Genomic DNA, 12,312 nt, shown 5'->3' with positions numbered 1-12,312 from the left:
CTTTTTTCTTTTAAAATAAAATATTGATGACTCATCTCGCACTTGCAATCATTTTTTTTCAGAATCAGACCAACAACCACCCCCAAATCCCACTGACAACCAGCTAGTATCCAATCATGGTTCATGGCTATAGTGTTACTAAAGCCTTTAGCGTGATTAAAGACATTTCACTCCAATACTTCCTTTTCCAATAGTAAATACGCCAACGCAAGAGAGAAAGCTACGCTCATCAGGTGATTTCACAAGGTTATAAGCTCTGTGCAATATCCATTTACTCCAATAAAATATTAATATATAAGACAGATGGCACCACAAACAAAAAGTACACACTGTTAAACGCATAGTAGCAAGGAAACGAAAACTAAAAGTATAACTTCTGCGGTGGAGGTAGAGGTCCTTCATCTGATTTACATGCTGAATATAAATCAATTCCAGGAGCATATTTCCACTTATTAACATCTTTGATGTATGATTCGAGTGGGGTATAAATGAAGGTGGGAGCGTAAACACTCAATAATTCAGAAATCCTTCTCTCTCTCCTTCGTTTTTTTTTCTTATCTTTCCCTTATTGGATGTGAAGTTTCAGGATGTTAGTGGGATCGCAGCTGTCACCGCTGAGTCTCTCTAACATCTGTGAAGGCTGGAGCTGTATATTCATTTGAATTAAAAATACTGCACACACACACACACACGCACACAGCAATGCAGAACTGCTAGTTGCAGCGAAACTTAGCTCAAGGTCAATGATCAGGCAATTTTTTATTTTGCTTACACACACGTACACTTAAATAACACTGCTGAAAAAAATCAAACATCTTAAACTAGTTTATTCCTCGTCAGGCTGTTCTGGTTTACAGTTTTGGGCAGATTAAAAATGAGGTCATATTAGAAACCAGCATACAGCATAAATGGGTGATTTCGGGACAAGGTTTAGATTAATCCAGGACTAGGCTTGTTATATTAGGACAGTAGTTTTTACAAATATATCTTACAAAAAACTACAGGTGTGCATCTTGAGACAAAACAATGGAACTGATATACGTTAAGATATGTCAGTACAAGGTGTTTTTTAATGAAAGCAGCTCAAACACGGATTATAGGCTGAGACTAGGATAAAATCTGTCCTGGAAACTGCCCCATAGGCTTTTTATTAACGGCAATAAATAAATAAACACCCTTTGTGGCACAAACTTAACTTCTGGTAGACCAAATGAACAGAAGCCAGAAGTCAATCGATAACAAGAGTCTCTCTGGAGTAGATTAATCTCATAACAAACAAACAAAATAAATAAGTAAATTACCTTATTTTCAAATCATAGCTAAAATGCGTCAATAACAACACTGGGCTAACATTAATGTGTAAAATTAAACAACTATTCCACTTTTATTAAAAAATGTGATAATTTACTAACCATCATGCCATTCAAGATGTTAATGTCTTTCTTTTTTAGTCAAGAAGATATTAAGTTTTTTAAGAAAATATTTTACAGGATTTTTCTCCATATACTGGACCTCAACAGTTTACAGTTTCAATGCAGTTTAAAGTTGCAGTTTAAAGTTGCCGGACCGGGTCATAATAGTCTTGTCTAGCGAAACGCCAACCCCCCCCCCAAAAAAAGGAATTTTAAACCACAACCTCTCGTCTTGCATTAGCCATGTGATATGTCAGCGCGACCTTACATATTATGTAATCACGTAACACTTGCGGACCAATTTAAACAATAAACTAACACAAAAACATTAATCACTATCATTCCACATACCACAACGTCGAAACGGTTCTCTTTCTCCACACTTGTTAACACTGGAGTGGTATTTTCGTATACATGCATGACCTTTTGACATGATTATGTAATACGTAAGTTCATGCTGGCGCATCACATGGCTAGTGCAAAACGAGAAGTTGTGGTTTAAAAGTACTTTTTTGCCGAAAATTATGATAGTTTTGCTAGACCCTTATGCATCAGTTGGGATTGTTTAGAGCCATTTGAAGCTGCATTGAAACTGCAATTTAAAAACTGCATTAAAACTGTAAACTGTTGAGGTTTACTATATGGAAAAAAATTCTGTAATGTTTTCCTCCAAAAACATAATTTCTTTTCGACTGAACAAAGAAAGACACAAACATCTTCGATGACATGGGGGTGAGTAAATTATCAGGATTTTTTATGAAAACGGAGTTTCAATGTTCAACGTTTTTCAGTGTGGGGACCCATTAGATGAGAGAGGCATAGAGCAGGGACCCCTGATACTAAATGTGTAAAATTAAGTAAGCAGTAAGGTACGAGAGGCTGCTTTTTTGTATCAGAATCAAGGACTTATAAATAAATAGAAACAAACCCTATTGTCACACAGCCATACTATATTAAGACAGTACATTACACTGTAAAAAAATTTCTGTATAAATTACAGTATTACTGTGTATTACTGGCAACTAGCTGCCAGTAACTTACTGTAGATTTTACATTTATGTTATTTACTGGCAACAGTTTGTTCAAAGTTAAATGAACATGAAACATTTTCAGTCTTTATCTTCTACAGTAAGTACTGGCAACCAGCTGCATAATTACAGCAAATTTTTTACAGTGTAGCACTATTACGCTGTTGTTTTACATTTTTTGTGTTTCTGTGTGTCATTATTATTTTAAGGTATTTGCAGTATAATACATTTTAATTTTACTGTGAGATGGACAATTACACATTTACCTGAACCTGAGCTTTCAGTTTATAAAGATGACTGGTGAATGGCACAAAGACTGTCTATTCTGGTAGGGATAGAGGTTGTGCTATACTTTATATGTCAACAAGAGGCTTGTTGCCTTTCTCGTAGATCATCATTATCACGAGTTTGAGTAAAGCAGGTTTATTTTCTGCAGATCATCATATCAGACTCAGGAGAACAACATGCAACGAGTCCGCACGCATCTCTTTGGGGCAAGTTTTTGAGAGGCGGATTTCAACCCGACTATGAATCTTGCACAAAAAAAGATCACGGTGCACGTTTCATTCATTTTTAAATGCGAGCGATAGTTTTGTAACAGTTTATAATGCAATCGCAGTGTGGTGTCATTTGCCTGTTGAATTAGCACTTTTGCAATTACAAATCTGAACAGCGTGAAACAGCCGTCCAAGTTCAGAAATAATATGAGACAACTAATTCTGAAATAACATCCTGAAAGAAAGACACAAATGCCTATAAGATTTACCTGTTTTATGATGCCTTTTCTGTCGCTACTGCTGCTTCCTGAGTGGACATTTATAATCTTCAGATATTTTATTTTGGTCCGCTTGCTAAACTTGCACTGAACGCGCGCCTTCAAACCTATGCAGCACCGCACGTGCGCAACTTAAAGCGGACATGTTACGTTTTTTACATAAATTTTACGGTTTTAGCAAAAAATTGCTTGTGATTAAACATCATTTGGTGGACCCCCTGCAATTCCGTCACGGATCCCCTGGGGGCCACGGACCCCGGGTTGAAGACTCATGCTTTAATACAATGTTAGCTACAGTTCCTTGAATTCTTGCCTGGCTGCCAAACCTCTCTTCAAACAGCATTGATCCATGCTCGCCATCTCTTCTCATCTTTAAGAACGGTCTTTTTATGTGTATGCGAATGTTGAACATACAGCCTTGCAAATTAAAGTTTATTTGAGTTTATTTGAGTTGTACGTGTACACAGTTCGACGCATCTGCATTGAGACAAAATGCATCTCCTAAAACATACAAATGAGATTATACAAATTCATACAAATAAAATACTTACAAATTGCCACGAATTGGACAGAGACCCAAAACACACACACATATACCCCCACACACACACACGCACCACACATGTACACACACACTCTATCGCTCTCCGAATGTGAGTCATAGTTTATGACTGTTTTCTGCTCTGTGCTCTTTAAATAAGGATTGAGCATTATTCATATGGCTCAGGATGAGGCACTAGTCGCAGCTGGGGTGACCATGTATAAAGCCACCCATTGTGTTACTGCAGGACAGTACATGCTTGACAGATGCTGCCTACGATCTGTATCAGGGGTCGGATAAGACGGGTCAGACAGTGTGCCTCATACCACAAAAATAACCAAAAGCAGAACTAAGTACTTTTTGTGCATGTATCATCCGTAAACCCCTTCGGAAGCTCTTAGAGTAGCAAAAATAAACAAATCCAGCTCTCCTTTGGCGTACAACATACATCATGGATCTGTGTTTGAAAAATTCCTCTATACAAGCCTTGGCACCGCAAACTCATTTCCTGTTCTTGTCTCTCAAAAAGACGATCACAGCCTCGGGGCAAGCGGACACACACTCGCATACACACAGATAGACACTTGCGCGTATGCACTTATACACAAGGCCAAGGGACACAATGATGGTTATTAATTTCAGTCTATGAATAATGGAATCCAGAGAGAAGGAATGCGAATGGGTTCGCAGGAACATTCTGGAGCCAATGAGGTGGTTGAGGTCATCGTTGGAGCGAATAAATTTCAGCCAAGTGTAAAAATGACCCTCGCACCTTCCAGTATGACAATGGAGACTTTCATTGAAGGGGTACTGTAACTACAGAGCAAAAGTGTGTAGAGGTGTCGGAGAAAGAAAGACAGGAAAACAAGGAAGACAGGATTCTTTTGGAGTCACCATGGCTTGGTACCCTGCAGGCATTGTGGGTATTTGACAGCCCTGATGGATAGTGGTAGAGGCAGAGTGTACTGTCATGACTACAAGTGACATACTCCATAATGTTTCAATCCTGACAAGCCAGAAAATGGGTCTTTTCAGCATTGAACCCTGTACTGTGTCTTGCAAAGTTGAACAATGTATAATCACTGTTTAATTTTCACAGTCAACAGCAGCTTTGAGAAGAACGGCAGCATTGTTAAAGTGGGTAAAAAATTGGGCATTGACGCATCGTTCTTCTGGAGAGGCGATAAAGGCTTGTTTTTGCTACGTCGTCCTTGCAAATTTATCAGAAACGCTGCGGCCCTGCTGATAAATGTGATGGAAATGTTTCTAGAGGTCAAAGCGTTATTGTGTGGCTTGTGAAAGATGTTTTTCAAAATCTCATTTGGTAAAAGTAAACATCATTATATTATCAACTCCTGTGAAAAGGTCATTTGGCAATCTACCTGATATATTTTGGATAAACACTTAGAAGCAGTAATATTAAAAAGACTGCATTTATGTAAATTATAATCAGACACATAAATATCTGCATATTAGTGGTAAGCATGTGAGATGAGAAGGTAAAGTCCACTGTTATTATTTTTAGTCCAATGTGAATTTATGGATTATTAGAAGTTTTCACAGTTTCGACATGCAATCAATATCAAAATATTTGTGTGTTTATGCGGTGTATGATGCAATCCTCTCTAGATAAGTCACATCACGTTTTTATTAAAAATAAACAGATACCATACCACTTTACATGAGTGTTTAAACACATAGATCTGTCAAAAATGACACCCAAAATGCTTGTCAACACATTCAGAAGATGATAAGCCCTTTTCACACAGAGATTATGGAAAATGCATCCGGAATTTGTACGGGATCGTTTGATTTTTGGTTCATTCACACAGCGTGAATTTATAAATTTTCCATAATCTGTGCATGTATAAACACACATGTCGTAAAAATACCATAAGGACACGTGAAGTCCTGCACTTGGTAGGTTTTCCCACAGCGTCTTAAAGTTAGTAATTATCCGTGATTTCTCTCTCGATCTCGTGTGCATTTTTGTTTGTGACAAAGTTATAAAGAAGCACATAATGCGCGGTTTGGTCATGCGGTTGAATGATCTCAGCTTCAGCGTGGATAGTGACGAGCTCCCTGATCTCTGCTTCAGTCCAGTTTGCCGACATTTCTCGCATTGAATGTTAATCTGCATTTAAATCCCTGTGCCAAAGAGCTGAACCATAAATGTCTTGATGACATGTGCATCATAACTATGGCATGCCCTTTATGGCATTGCTTCCGACTGTTGTTTACACAGGATGTGTTATGTAAATGTCACAGCAATGTTACTAGGTCCCTTTTACCGGAGCAATCCAAGAACAATAATGGGACGTGTTTGTGTTAACACAGAAGTCTCTCTGCCAATTTTGTGGAAATTTTCTTGGCCCGAAATGCTGTGTGAATGTGGCTATAGACTCCCAATTAGTGATGCGCGGGTCCCGCTTTCATTAAATATTTGGCCCGCCACAACCCGCACCGCACAGGCATTTCTAATGTAAATGAAAAGAGGCTTAATTTCAGCCTAAAATGGCTTGGAAACAGCATTAGAATACATTGAACTGTAAAGTGGCAACAACAGACGCTTATGAACCGTAGAAACCAGCATGGTCATATTAATATAGATAAAGGATAACAATAAACATTTTTAACATATGCAGAGCAGCGTTTGTATTATCTGTTCACAAATTCCCGACCTTAATTTCTCCCGCACCATGTCTTTCATCTTCACTTTTATTTCTCAGTTTATTTTGTTGTTGTGGCTGGCAACGGGAGCTGCTTGGTGCTTTCGTGACGTGACGCCAAAGGTTTGGGGATATCAAGTTACATCGTGCAAGTTACGTTGTCAAAAACGTAATATAATATGAAAATATATATTCCCAAATATTTAATATGGGCTATAGGGAATTGCACTCAACATCCATGTTTTTTTTTAATGACCCGCCCTGCAATAAAGTGAAAATTTCTTAACCCACACCATTCGGCCTGCAGGGCCCGCAAGTTATGAGATGGCCAGCGCATCACTACTCCCCCGAATTTGAATGATCAGATTACAAGTTGACGACACTAAATATAGGTGTAAACATGGTGCAAAAGGTTTTGAACTCTTCCACTTTCTACCACATTCAGAGGTAGTCAAAAATGCATTCAACCGGATTGCTTTAATGATGTAGACGCTCATGTGGTTTAATGTTTTTGAACAGCCACAAAAGATCGCCTACTCTTCCATTGATCTAATGTGTAATGTACCGGGCACAGTGTTTATATCGGTCCTGACATATTGGTCTTTAGACTATCAATACAAAAACGAAAACACCGCATTCCGCCTCTTTAATTTCTGTTGTATTTTGCAGGCTTTTTGTAAGGTTTATTTTGACAATTGCTCTAGAATATCTGAGAAAGCCCATACATGCACAAAACGTTGTGCAGCATGTTTAATAACAACACAAGCAGTGGTACTCTCACATTATATGAGTGCACTTCGACTTAAACCTATAATTTCTTCCGCTCCGACTTACCCATAGACCCATTTGATTTAAAAACCAGGTGTGAACGTCAGTGTTGGGGGTAACGCATTACAAGTAACATGCATTACATAATAATATTATTTTTCTGAAGTAACGAGTAAAGTAACGCATTACTTTTTAAATGTACAGATTAATATTTGTGTTACTTTTTCAGAAAAGTAATGCAAGTTACTTTTTTAGTTTAATTAATTTAATAAAAAAAATTTGTACTGAATTAAACTAAACATAGTCACATTATGCACTCTATGCAGACACGCCTGTGTGGGAACAGTTTGAGTCAGAAACTGAGACGGCAGGCCAGAGCTCAACATTTTTGTGATGAAATATGCATTTCTGAATGCAGAACTTTTCAGTCATAAAAACACCTGCAAGGCTTGAAAGAGATCAAGCCTCAGACAAGAAAAAGTAACACAAAAGTAACTAAAAATTAACGTAAGCATTACTTTCCAGGAAAAGGAACTAAGTAACACAATTTGTTACTTTTTTGGGAGTAACTTAATATTGTAATGCATTACTTTTAACAGTAACTTTCTCCAACACTGGTGAATGTGTCACTCTTGTCCAATTGTGATCCGATCGACAAAAATGCATCTTAATACCAGGTGTAAACAGAGCCTAAAACTTTTGCTGCTTGTGTCTCTGTTGTAACTTTTACACATTTGGCAAACGCTTTAATCCAAAGCAACTAACAGTGCATTACAAAGTATACTGTTTATTAGTAGGTGTGTTCCCTGGGATCGAACCCATGATCTTTTTGCTGTTAACACAGTGCTTTACCAACTGAGCTACAGGAACAAAGGAAAGATAAGTGCTTTGCTCACTTTTAACCTCATATTTTGTAATATTTGGTTAGTTTTATTTTTGCATTAGTAATTGTTATCTTTTCCAAGATTTTTATATAAAATACAGCACAGTGTTCCAAACAAAATAATTCTTCTTCTTATTTAAAACAATATAATCTATAATCTTCATCTTGGTTTTTTGAATACTCTGCAAGTTCCTTTATCTTTATCTCACCACCTTCTCCGCTCCGCACAGGCACATTTCTCTTCCACATCCATCACTCGCATTTATTAAAGACCTTATTGGGAATCATGTTGTGCGCTCACACGAGAGCGTGAGAGTGTGGGTGGGTTCTTGGAAGATTGCCCCTCTCCAAATACCTCATGATAAGCAGAATGATTAGTGGACACTTTCTGCAGAAACATGCAAGTGCTCTGTCTTTCCTCACCGCCCACCAGAAACTAACACCCACGTGTTAAAGCCGCTAATGGATTCTTCTGAAGTGACCTCAGACAGCAATCTGCTGCAAACAGCCCAGAAGTTTTATAGCGCAAACCGGACCTTCAACACTATACGCTCGACCTGAACATTACAGAATCTGCCGTGAGCTTTACTGCGGTTCTTACTGAAAAATTCCCACGTGTTTTACTCTTGTGTGATCGCAAACAAAAGGAGAAAATTTGAAGACAGTATTTTGTTTCTTTATGCATTTGCATTGAATTGAGGCTAGCGCCATGCAAGCTTCACTGTTCAAGCACTACTGTAAAAGAAGTATCATATGTGAAAATCACTGAACATCATCCCCTCCACTGAATTGTTAACTGTTGTGAATGGATCACTGAGTCAGTTAATTCTGGTTAGTGAATAAATCATTCAAACTGTCAGACAGTTTCGTGAATTGTATCAATCTTGTGTATTTATCGAAAAAAGAAACGATTGATTCTCCAGAACTGTCATGAATGCACCGAAGAGAGCTGGGGTGGATATTAAGATTTTCAGTACAAAGCAATTTAAAGATAAATCTGTTTCTCATGGGAAACTATTGTATTTTATTTCATGGATCGTTGGAATGCTTGATTCTGATTGGCCTGTCGCGACATTTGCATTCGGTTTGTAATTCACAGATAACAGCCGCTCAAAACTAACAACACAGGCTTACCCGGATGCTGCAAATCATTTTGACAGGTACAGTTTAATATTACACAAAAATTTTACATAAATATGTATTTTAATAACATCACTGTAAAAAATGCTGTAATTATGTAGCTGGTTCCCAGTAACTTACTGTAGAAGATAAAGACTGAAAATGTTTTATGTTCATTTAACTTTGAACAAGCTGTTGCCAGTAAATAACATAAATTTAAAATCTACAGCAAGTTACTGGCAGCTAGTTGCCAGTAATATCCAGTAATACTGTAAAACATTTGCTGTAATTATGCAGCTGGTTCCCAGTAACTTACTGTAGAAGATAAAGACTGAAAATGTTTCATGTTCATTTAACTTTGAACAAACTGTTGCCAGAAAATAACATAAATGTAAAATCTACAGTAAGTTACTGGCAGCTAGTTGTCAGTAATACCCAGTAATACTGTAAAAAATGTGCTGTAATTATGCAGCTGCTTGCCAGTAATTTACAGTAGAAGATAAAGACTGAACATTTTTCATGTTCATTTAACTTTGAACAAACTGTTGCCAAGTAAATAACATAAATGTAAAATCTACAGTAAGTTACTGGCAGCTAGTTGCCAGTAATACCCAGTAATACTGTAAAACATTTGCTGTAATTATGCAGCTGGTTCCCAGTAACTTACTTTAGAAGATAAAGACTGAAAATGTTTCATGTTCATTTAACTTTGAACAAACTGTTGCCAGTAAATAACATAAATGTAAAATCTACTGTAAGTTACTGGCAGCTAGCTGCCAGTTATACCCAGTAATACTGTAATTTCTACATAATTTTTTTACAGTGTATGACATTATATTTACAAGTGATTAAACCATATAGTAATGAAAGTAAACAGGTTTTCCTCGTGGAAGGTCAGCATTCGTTTAAAATGGGCAAATAAAATATTTCAAAGTTTCTTACCTTACTTATGCGGTAAACAACTGTGTAATACTAAGTGAGATATTGGTTGTTATCGCGAAATAAGCCCATTTAGTATGATACAAGACCCTCCGCTTCATGTCAGGTCCTAAACAAACTGTCGAGGCTTATGTCGCGATAACAACTGGATGCCTATACATTATCCCTTACATAATACATATGGGACCACTTTTGCGATACCTTTATGGTATGCTTTTTGTAACTGCGTGAAAAAAGCAACTAGCACATTCTTCAAATTGTCTCAAGGTTTTATAGGTTTGTAACAGCGTGAGGCCGAATAAATGAGGACGGGATTTTCATTTTCAATAACTTTTTTATAACTTCCTGCTACATGGAGGAAAAGTGTGAGAAAACAAGATTTTGAGAGAGAGAGAGAGAGAGAGAGAGAGAGAGAGAGAGAGAGAGAGAGAGAGAGAGAGAGAGAGAGAGGCAGGCAGTTTAAAAAAAAGGGAATTGACAGCGAACTTGCTTTGGCCTCATTAGTTCGTCTTTCACCATGGTGACAAGGCAGTAATTATGGGATGCGGTAGCCTTGCTCCGAAGAGAGCGCGTGTTTGGAGATTTTTAAATCTGGTGGAAAAAAATGGTTACTCCCTTTCTTCATTGAGAGCGAGAGAGAAACAGAGAGAGAACAAAGCAGAAAGTAGAAACATTGATTATAAGTAATCCTTTGTGATCAGCAGGAGGCTTGTCGCTTGCAGATGAATATCTCTGTGTCTCCTCCTCTATGATATCCCCCTCTCGCTGTGTTTCAAATAGCATGCTATCATACTATTCACTTTAAATTTGAAAGACAATCAGTATGCAACAATTCCCAGATGACACAATGCCTGACATAGTTGCATGCTTGCAGTACAGTACCAGAGCTATCATGCTGTTTCTACTATTCTTCCAATTGCAATGGATTTAGTTTATACATTTCTGGATTTGCTTTAATTAAACGATTGAGAGATAGACACGTTGTAGGCCATATACTACAGCTGCAGCTGCCATTACGGTTGCCACTTTTGATTTACCACAGTAACTGATGTTGTTGGGAGAAAATTTGATGAGTTCAGACGCAAAGCCGACTGACATGTTTCAGGGTCACTAATTCCACTTTAATGGCAATGAAAAGATTATTAGCCAGTAATTAAAATGCCTTATTTTCACAAATTTCATTGGTATTTAACAAATGTTGTCTTTCACTGCAGAACTATTTAAGTGCATGCAAGCTTTTTTGGCAAAAACCTCCACTCCTAAAAAAAATCCACTTTTTTGAACAACACATAGTAAACAGTTGCAAAATCACTAAATATGCAACTAGAAACGGTGCAAATGATGAAAGTCAAGAAGAGTCAAGAAGTAAAAATAAAGAGTCACACAATAGGGGGCGCTGTGATGTGCGTATTTGCCTGCCACATTCAAGATGTATTCAGGTCCAAGTACTCACAATGGACCACATTTCACATTAATCTTCCATGCACTTAGAAGACTTTGCTGAAAAATCTATGGATTCTGCCAACAAACCAGTATTTCTGAATGGCCTGAGGCCGGGATAAAGCGAATTTGAAGCAAATCTCATTTTTGATCAAGGTGGTGTTTAGCCGCTTTTGCATCTGAGCTCTTATAGTGTTTTACTGTGTTGTGTTTAAGGTGATCTGTATACACCTAGAAATGGCAAAATTGACAATAAAACTAACTTGCACTTGAATATGCGTTTGAATAGGTGTATATGTTTGAAATGTTTAAGTAAATGTGTATGTTAACAAGTATTATATTAAAGTTATTTATAAATTCATCTGATCAGAGTAACACTGGGCCAGTGATGTGTTGTCACTACATTATATTATCAAAGTCTCTTTAGGAAAGTCGCACCTCTAGGCGGCCATGTTTGCAACACCTCTGGGCAGTTATTTCAGTCATGCAAGACTGTGTCTATTGTGTCTACATGTCCTATGTCTACTAAAATAGACAGATATTTCTAAAATCAAAACTAAACAACATATTTCTGACCAACAATTAAATCTGAAATTAACTGTACCATAAGGAACAGTATGTAAGAAATTGATATAAATTAATCATAAAATGGCCCTGATATGTCACTAGACATTAAGAAATCATTTTCATTTCAAATACTTATATTACTGACATCAGTGGTATTGACAGGATATTGTC

The sequence above is a fragment of the Misgurnus anguillicaudatus genome, chromosome 18 (assembly GCF_027580225.2).
Source record: "Misgurnus anguillicaudatus chromosome 18, ASM2758022v2, whole genome shotgun sequence".
NCBI classification, from domain to species: domain Eukaryota; kingdom Metazoa; phylum Chordata; class Actinopteri; order Cypriniformes; family Cobitidae; genus Misgurnus; species Misgurnus anguillicaudatus.
The sequence above is the reverse complement of the archived record's forward strand: the minus strand, read 5'-3'. Positions refer to the sequence as shown.